Source organism: Coptis chinensis, chromosome 9, assembly GCF_015680905.1.
Source record: "Coptis chinensis isolate HL-2020 chromosome 9, ASM1568090v1, whole genome shotgun sequence".
NCBI lineage: Eukaryota > Viridiplantae > Streptophyta > Magnoliopsida > Ranunculales > Ranunculaceae > Coptis > Coptis chinensis.
In genome coordinates this window covers 35803855-35813440 of record NC_141464.1, presented here as the reverse complement: position 1 = coordinate 35813440, position 9586 = coordinate 35803855, and the positions used below count along the sequence as shown (strand labels likewise).

General features: G+C 35.0%; 2 long non-coding RNA genes across 3 annotated transcripts; both read right to left on the bottom strand.

Moving 5' to 3' along the window:
• Window positions 1-1815: 1815 nt before the first annotated feature.
• LOC147475756 (uncharacterized) lies at window positions 1816-4064 on the bottom strand. The gene is made up of 5 exons (XR_015209845.1): window positions 3531-4064; window positions 3335-3407; window positions 3194-3248; window positions 2816-2956; window positions 1816-1934 (listed from the first exon to the last, which is right to left on the bottom strand). It is a non-coding gene; the product is annotated as an uncharacterized LOC147475756 (long non-coding RNA).
• A 2652-nt stretch (window positions 4065-6716) lies between these two features.
• LOC147475755 (uncharacterized) lies at window positions 6717-8787 on the bottom strand. 2 transcript variants are annotated; one of them, XR_015208519.1, is made up of 3 exons: window positions 8518-8787; window positions 8045-8429; window positions 6717-7487 (listed from the first exon to the last, which is right to left on the bottom strand). It is a non-coding gene; the product is annotated as an uncharacterized LOC147475755 (long non-coding RNA). The 2 variants fall into 2 exon arrangements; XR_015208518.1 differs by lacking the exon at window positions 8518-8787 and having other exon boundaries at window positions 8045-8441.
• Window positions 8788-9586: the final 799 nt, after the last annotated feature.

Here is a 9586-nt window from a genome sequence, read left to right as displayed (position 1 = left end):
AAGGTCGCTTGTTTTCATTGCACATGTGAGTTACCGTTATGCAGACCTATCATTATCGATAGGGGTGATATGAAACGAAAACTCAAACTCAACATGAAATGAAGGAAATTTTCTACACCAACAACTAAGTAGCCAAAAAATTAATGAAATAGCGAACAAAATATCACCTGAAATAGGTATGCTTCACATACGGTAGGCAAGGCAACTCTCTTTACCTTGAATATGGATATGTGAACCAAGGCCCAAAATTTCGATGTCGGTTAATATATCGGTGTACCAAAAAACCGAGATATATCGGATATATCGGTTTTTTTGGTGACCAGTCCAAACTATTTAAAATATCGGAAATATTGGATATATCGGACATATAATATTGAAAATATCGGAAATATATTGGAAATATCGGATTTATATTTAAAAATGGTCAAAAAGTCAACCGATATATATCGATTATATCAGAAATATCGATTATATCGGCGATATAAAATTTCATATCGGAAATTCCGATATATCTCGGAAAAAAAGGGGTTCAATATTCGGTAGATGTATATCGGAAATATCGATATCGGTGTACCAATTTACCGAGATATATCGGCGAGATATCGGATATCTCGGCGATATTTTGGGCCATGATGTGAACTACATTAAAAAAATAAGAGTATAGTAGAATAATATCAATAAAGTAGGGTGTGATATCACTTTAACTACATTTAACACCAGATTTGCTTGGTAACATCTTTCCTTTGCCGTTCGCTCATTTTTCCCTGAAAAGTATACAAAATAGACGATAAAACTTTTATTGCTTCCAATAAAACCATAAATTTTCTCTAGGCCAAATCCCCATAAAAGCGCATGGATATACAATTTATTTCTATAATGAAAGCTTACGTTTAAAGAGTTCGATTTTTAGTGCATTAGAAGACTAACAAAGTTGGTAAAACCTTTGGGTGATGATACTAGAGGTCTGGGGCTCGAACCCCGCCAGCATCAAAGAGTTACTGATCTCATTTAAAACAGGCTTGCCAACCAAAAAAAAAAAAAAAAAAAATGAAACATGTAAATTGGAATTCAGACTCTAAAAAGATAACGATAATTTGAAAACCATAGACTGAGGACAAAAACTATATGCATGATAGAAATATGGAAACCATTGTACTTCAATTGCGCAATAACAAAAGGTGGTGTGTTGAAATATCTCAAGCATGGTGTAACTAATTACATATAATGCTATGTAAAGAAGGTGACCTTCTAGATATGGAATATATAGATCGAGTTAGATCCTCATTTAGAAATATTCCTAATTAAAACCTCATATTCTTAGTAATTAAACTTATAAAATACTACAGTAATAATGCCGCCATGCACATTGTTGACTGTGCATAGAGATGCAGAACACTATATTAGAACTTGATATACATGCCGGTGTGCATAAGAAGGAAGTCACCTAGATATTGAAAGTGGCTCTCACCTTACAGTACTCTACTCATGAGCTTATCTTGCATTTAGTCAATTAATGAACCAAATCAAAAGGGCCATATTAGGACATGTAATAAGTATAGCACACATGGAAGATTTACTCTTAAGTTGATGATTTAATTTGTGATAATAGATAGTCACTTCTAAATTATCTAAACCCCCAATTCCAATATCAAACACCAAAAAAAGTTGTTCAACTCTTCAATAGAAGTTAAAAGCACAAATTGGTTTCTTTCACCAAAGTCTATAGATGTTGCATTATTCTAACCAATCAAAACAAACTATTCAACTAAAAAAAATCTATAATCATGAGAAAGAGTCACAAAGTCCACACCCATGTTTACCTTTTCAATGATTTATGCTCTACCTTTCGCAGTCTGTGCCAGTTTGCCAACCCAACTGATAGTTAAGCCATGCGCAAGTAGAAGCCACTCCCACAAACATTGTCCTCGAAAATTCTGCATTGTTCATTCATTCAAGATAAAATTAGAAACAAAAATAGAAAATATTTGGAATACTATAAAACAAAACAGGATAGAGGAGAAGAAAGGGACAAAATTAAATAAGCTCGTTAATTTTCCCTTTGGACCATTTTTTCCTTTTTAAGTTTCAACACAAACCAAAAATTTAATGGAAGGTGAATGGAGAGAATAGAGACAGAGAACGTTACTTTTTTTTTTAGCTAAACTGTGAGAATCATGAGAAAGTTAAGTTGGGCAGAAATTGGAGGGTGTTTAACGCCAATTTGGACAGTTTCATGGAGAAAAATGATAAATAACGTTTTAAAGGATCATCGAGAAACAAAATAACATTTTAAAGAGAATAATTTATTCACAAAATTAATGCCTATGTGTTAAATGTTAAATTAATTTAATGGGCTGAATTTTTTTTCTATTCCAAGCCTAAGCCCACGTAAAACTTGAGAAGATCCTCACTACACACATGTCCCCTCAAAGCTTATCTACACCTCACACTAACACCTCTCTCCAAAAACCACCCTATCTTATTATATACAAATACATAAACAGTTTAGTGGGGCAATGACAAAGAAGCAACATGAATCACCACTACACCTTAATTCAGCTCAGCGATATTATTCAATTTATATTTGGAATCAATAACCAAGGTATAGAATTACAAAATCGGTCTAAGGGTTGGGATAATATATGATTGTGTAACCTTAAAGATTGCAACTCTTCCTAGTTGACATGGCAGTGATATCGTTTTTTAGACCTGCTACATTCTAATTCTTTAAGGCATTTTTACCAGCTGAATTGAGATAATACATATTCATTTTGGAAAGGTCCGTGGAAAACTAAACAAAAAGTAGTCATCTAACCTTTAGTATAAAGCCAAAGATGATCTTGCAATTCCAAATGCCAAATGCAAAACCGGAAGAAGGACCTCCGTGCTGAAGTGTGGAAACAACAACCTTTAGAAAAGTTGGCACGTATTCCATCAAGAGGCATTTAATGAAGGGCTGCAAATTGACCATGATTAAGATGGCATAAGCATACTTGTGCGATAGATAGTACTACTCTAATATACTATAGACACTGAAATAAGAAGTTTATCATAAAATAGAAAGCACAACTTGAAGAAAGTAATCAAAAGGAGCAAAGTAAACCCACAACCAAAAACCCCATGAACAAAACTGGCAATCACTTCATACAGTTGAACATAAGATACGAAAGTAAGACATAGTGTCTAAAAATACCTTGGGCTTTGCTTCCCTTTTTGTAACTTTAAGACCTCTTTCAATATGCGTTTTCCTGGAGCAATAATTTATCAGATGCATGTGCTACAACTTACAACCATTCTAATCGTAAAAATAAATACTAAACAGAATGTTTCTCACCTTCTTTGTCACGAAAAACAGGTTCCTCACCTCTTCCACAGTTCCACTCATAGAAGGATCCAACTGTTTATACCTTTACTACATTAATAAAATCAATATTTACCATCGTGAGTTGCCATTACCAAATAGCCTTGGGCTAATCCACAATAGAAACTCCGACTTGCTAACTTTGGCAGCTTAAGATTATAGATTGTACCTTCTGAGAGACTTAAGAACATTCCAGTTTGTGTGGTTTCATCGCGAGTCCATGAAGGTAGTGTATGTTCTCTATTGCAATGGACTTCCATGCATGACAAACTGCAGCGAAACGGATATAATCTCTCAGACATAGTCTACACAAAATCATCATCTCCCAAACATGTTTTGGGAGTTCAAAGCAACCATCCTCCATCTCTCTGATGGAGATAGATACCTCAATCTTGGCTGCCAACCAATCAAAAAATCACTGATGAAACAGAGAAATCTAATTAGTAACAACTATATCTCGGGCAAACCCCCAGCATTAGTTATAGGATAGAGAATCAAAAGAGCCTTGTACTTGACGTAGTTTCCTTTTCGTCCACGGACACTAATTTTTATACCACTCTAAATTCTAGGAGATTAAGGCTTGCTAATTACTGGAATCCTATATTACTAAAAATTTGCCCGAGAAAAGAAACTACTATCTAAATGCAGAAATACAAAGTATTCAAGACTTGCTAAATAGAGAAATCTTTACTAATTACCATGATTTTTGCAACGCAGCTCCACTCCAAGATGGACATTGTAATTGAATAAGCGTGTTTCATGGATCGAACTCTTTGCACTCACATGTTGTAACTCTATTTGTATAGAGACTAAAAGTAGGTGGAATCCCTTGTTGTATTGTTGCTTCATTTTTGCCTTTGAGCATAGTGGATTGTCTTGACAATATTTGTAGGCAATAGATGGACTGTCAAGGATCTCTCAAAATCACATGAACAAGAAGTGTGAGGGTAGAGTGAAAGAGACGGGAAGAACTTTGGAGAACGAATGATTTTGAGGTTTCCGTTTTTTTTTCTCATTTAATTTTAGTTTAAAGCCTTTGAGAGTGAGAATGAAGGGTTTGCCGATTCTTTTCCCTTTTCACAATTAAGACCTCTAATTAATTAATTTCTAACCTTTCTCATTCTGTGTCTAACCTCTCTCATACTGTGGCGCATTGTGGACCCTCGATTTATACCCCCCAAAACGAATCCCAGCCACGAGTTAGGAAACAGTCCTGTTTTGTTGTTAAGTTGGCAAAAATACACAAAGACAATAAACCACAAAAGGTATATAGTTGTAACAAACGATCTGTTAAAAAAAATACTTGGCAAATGCACCACAATCAATCCTGGACATTTGTTATATAAACTCATTGAATTTGTGATACAAAAAAATAATATATCTTAGGTAAAAGACCAATGCTCTGGACAGCTGGTCATTGAATAAGCTTTGTTCCTTGGCTCTAAACTTATAACTAATTAGGTGTATCAAATTAAAGTAGTAAATCAAGAAGAAAAAAATCAGTGAAACATACGTCTTCATGTGAATCAAAAGATTCCCTTCTGTGTCTTAGATAAGTTTTGTGAAGTAGATATAGAATATAGAAAGATTGCCTTCGGCACGAATTTCATAAAGAAACATCTTAGATAAATATAAAATTATACATGCATGTATTGTAATAGAAAAAAAAATTTGAGAAGTAGGCAACTCGGAAATTACACAAATTCAAGCTGGAGACATTTATTGTACAATAAAATAGAAATGAATGAAAAAATGTATATTTAGATTGGAGAGTACCTTCAACAGAAAAGCTTGTCAAAATGATTAAATGCTATCCAAAGTTTATATCCATTTCCATCTTTGTATCACGTTCACAAACACTAAACTTTAAAAGGAAGATTAATTAAAAATGGTAATACAAAAGAAAAAAGAACTAAATTTTTTAGAAAGGAGGGACTAACTTACTACTTGATGTCGTCTCTTTCGTGAAGAACCGGTGTGCAATTCATAAATTCAACACAATATGAGTATTAATAGGAATCGCAACCCTCTTTCTTCATTGTTATCTTTTTTTCACCATGTCCGAAATGGTACTTGGAATAGTCCCAATGATATTGTTCCTGTTCAAATCCAAGACATGGTGCCCCTTCAACCTACCAATCTCAGGCCATAAAATCCCAGTGATCTTATTGTTACTTAATAACAACGGAGGGAAGCTTGACACCTGGTTGTATTGCAGACCGTTAGCACTCTGGTTACGCTTGACATAGAAAGGTATGTCAATGGACGCCGTAGCATTTGTACAACCATTCTGCGAAGTAAGGCTCTTCAAGTTCGTCAAGCTTCTTGGCTGATCTCTTGTAAGAGAATTATTTGAGATGTCAAAGTAAAACAGATTCTTAAAGCTATGCTTGACAAAAAGATAAATGAAAGAGACGCGAGATTTGCAAAATCATTAGGGATCTCCCCATGGAAATTATTCTTAGAAAGGCTTACGATTTTCAACTGCCTACAACTCGATAGAGTAGCAGGAAGGGGGCCCGAGAAATGATTAGTCGCAATATCAAGTGAAGTTAGATTAGGCAGTCTTGTAAAAGTGAGACTGATGTTCCCTGTAAGAGAATTGTTCCGAAGGTCGAGCACTCGAAGCATTGGACAAAACGATAGAGAAGAAGGTAAAAGCCCTAAGAAAATATTGGAGTTTGTACCGAACTGCTCTAGTTCTCTGAGATTTCCAAACACATCTGAAACAACTAAAGTTTTAAGTCTGAAAAGCTTACTCAGTCTCTTGCTCAACTGTCCAGAAAAGTTGTTGAAAGAAATAGATAGCTGCTCCAAAAGATGACGTCAAATATAGTGTGTCTGGAAGATGGCCAGAAAGCAAATTGGAATCGACATGCAGCTGTCGAAGAGTCGTACTGCAATTGGTTAAACCTTCCGCCATGAGCCCTCCAGAGAAATGATTCATTCATAGATAAATCCAGAATCTGAAGCGCATTTGAGGCGTTGCAGATTTTTGTATTGATGCGACCATTGAAACAATTGTCACTTATATTTAGTACAACAAGATTCGGATAACCATCAATTTCAAGCAAACCCCCAATAACAAAATTGTTTGATATATTAAGTGACAGGATAGACATCAGACCACCAAGAACCTGTGAAACTGATCCAGATAACATGTTGTATTGAAGTTATCTTGTCTTTCCAAATAAAGCAGGGCACTTACCGATTGGAGTATGTTGGCGTTGAAGCTGTACTTGAGTTCTTTGATTGTAGTTTACTCTGATCTATGAATAGTCATCATAATTATTAAAATAACAGTTAAAAGGATGCGATATAATAGGAAAAAGACTTGCAAAGAACACAAAGTGTGTTTAGCAAAAAAGAATTGAAAGTAGCTAACAAAGTTTAAATAGATGATGTACTCTATCAATGTGGGAATCTAACTGCTTGGTCCTAAAAAGTACAGGACAGTGTACAAGACATGATATAATCGGAATAAGAAGCGTCCTTAGCAAAAAAAGAAGCGAAAGTAGCTGACAAACTTTAGGTAGATGCTATACTCTTTCACTGTATTAGCTCAGGTGTTCTGAAACTGGATATCTTAGCTCCAGGACAGGGTGTGCTGGCTGCTGTAGCCCCAAATAAGCCATGCATGGAAGTTGGCATCTATTCTTTGGTGACAGATTATGTACTATACTTAGGTACATCTATGGCGGAACCTCATGTGGCTGGAGTAGCCGCACTTCTAAAATCCGTTTACAGGGATTGGAGCCCTGCAGCAATTCGTTCAGCAATCATGACCACCGCATATGCTACTGATAACACACACTGAACAATAAGAGATTCATGGACTGGATTGTTTGCCACAACTCTAAACTTTGGGGCTGGCCATGTAAACCCCCATATAAGCTATGAACCCTTGGCTCATCTATGATATTGGATTCAAAGATTACGCTAAGTTCCTATGCAACCTTGGTTACACAGATCAGCAGATGAGTGTTGTCATCAGGAAAAACCTTTGGACTTGTCGAGACAATGCATCTGATCTAAAAAGGAGAAGTAGTGCAAAAAATGTCTTTGTACCTTCAATGTGCGCAATCGACATGCTTCACAGAGCCCTGCCCAGGTCTTCTTTCATTATCTAGCAAACGAAAACATATGGGGTAGACAATGTATTAAACAACTACGCCAAACTGTAATTAAATTACTTCACCTAAATTAGCACCAATCTTCTAAAATTCAGTTACAAAGCCTCACAAAGTAAAAACATAATAGTTTTGATATATAGATTCAAGCAGTGAAGACAGAATGTGAGAATTATTTTCAGCCTAATTAAGATACCTGAGAAAGCATGGAATAAGCAATGCGATACGATTTTGAACCAAATTTAATGGTGAGAGAAACTCGTTACTGCTTTACTCGAGAGAAATGGGTTTGTTCAAAGGGATAAAGAGAAAGTGAATTCAAACTAAGAGCACAAAAGATGCCATTCAAAGTTGATCCTGTGTAATAATAGAAACAAATTCCAACCAAAGCGGCAAAAACATTTCTTTTGGATAGAATCTTTGAAGCACATTTAGTATGGATTACACAATGATCGAAATGGTCATTTATCAACATCAAGCATCAACATGGCTTGCTCCTTTATTGAGATATTTAAAGATCAGATATAGATTTAAACATGGCTTTAGCACATACCTCAATCTTTGATATTACCCAGAAGAGGTTCAATAAGTCATTCTTTTCTTTTGTCCTTTATAAAACACAGAGCAATAAAAACTTGATCAGTTAAATCATCAACAGACCATATAAAAAGTATTTTAACAACAACTAACAACTTTGTTCCACCAAATCACCTACTGTTACCAAAATCTAATTACTTGAATGGAGCGTGCAAAAGAGTACCTCCAATAGATAAAATGAATCCATTTGAGTATCATTGACACTACCAATTTTCCGCCACTTCCAATTTTTTGTCATTCTTAGTTCAGTGTCCAATAAAACAATGAAAGTAAAAGGACAATTGCAGAGCATGAGAGGAGAGAAAGAGAAAGTACCTGCCTGAAAGAGGAGGGCTTCACAACTGAAAACAATAACAATAAAGAAAATGGAAGAAATCAGTATTAAATACAGGAGATAAGATAATAATCTTTGAGAGAGAAGAACAATACCTGAGCGGATTACAGAGAGAGACGTACTAATGGTGATTCGAGAATGATAGATGTTGAAGGAGAGGAAGAGTGGCTAGGAGTGGGGAGATGAAAGGTTTTGAAACTTGATAACTGTTTAGATATAATTATGCCTAATTAATACGGGAACTTTTCAATTCTATAATCGTTGCTAATTTATAATCTTGCACACACTCACTATGAAAGAGAATGGTTGTGGGAAAGAGAGCGAAAGTTCACAATTAAAGAGTCACAAAGAAACGAAGGTTTTTTTTTTTTTTTTTTTTTTTTTTTTTTTCACAATTAATAATCTAATTAATTTCTAATATAATCATGGCACTCGTCTCGATCGTCGATTTATACCCCTCAAAACGAATCCCAGCCGCGAGTCAAGAAACCGTCCTATTTTGTTAAGTTGATAGATCTATATTATTATTATATATGCCCGTGCCTTTGGCACGGATTCCATAAAGAAATATCACAAATAATGTGATTTAAAATTCCACATGCATTTATTATTTATTGTGACGGGAAAAAAAATTAATAAGTGGGCAGCTCGATGAAAATATAAGTGTCCAAGAATAGAAAATTCTCCTATAGAATCGAAAAATAAAAATTGATAAGTAGGCAGCTCGATGAAAATAAGAGTGTCCATGCCGAATAACTATGTAGACTATGAGAAATGCACACAATTAAAATTCTAAATAGTTAGGTTCTGAAGGTTGATTGGGCTTCATGCTTCGTTGGCTATCAAGGGAGGCAACTCGAGATTGATTGGAGGTTCTGAAGGTTGTCCAACGTTTTATTAAATAATTGTAATCAATCCTTAGCTTTCAAATCACACGTGAAACACGAAATGCCTTCGAAGATTCTTGTTTTGATTGTGAATTATAGGCACAACAATCTTTAGGATTCATCGGTTCTACAAGTAGTAATGTTTCCAGTTTACTAATACAATATTAAGATTTGGAACGAATAGATATAAAAAATAAATTTTGTGAATGTACACCAACTCCATACAACTTATACAACTAATGCATTTGACAAAATAGTGATAAAATCAATGACCATG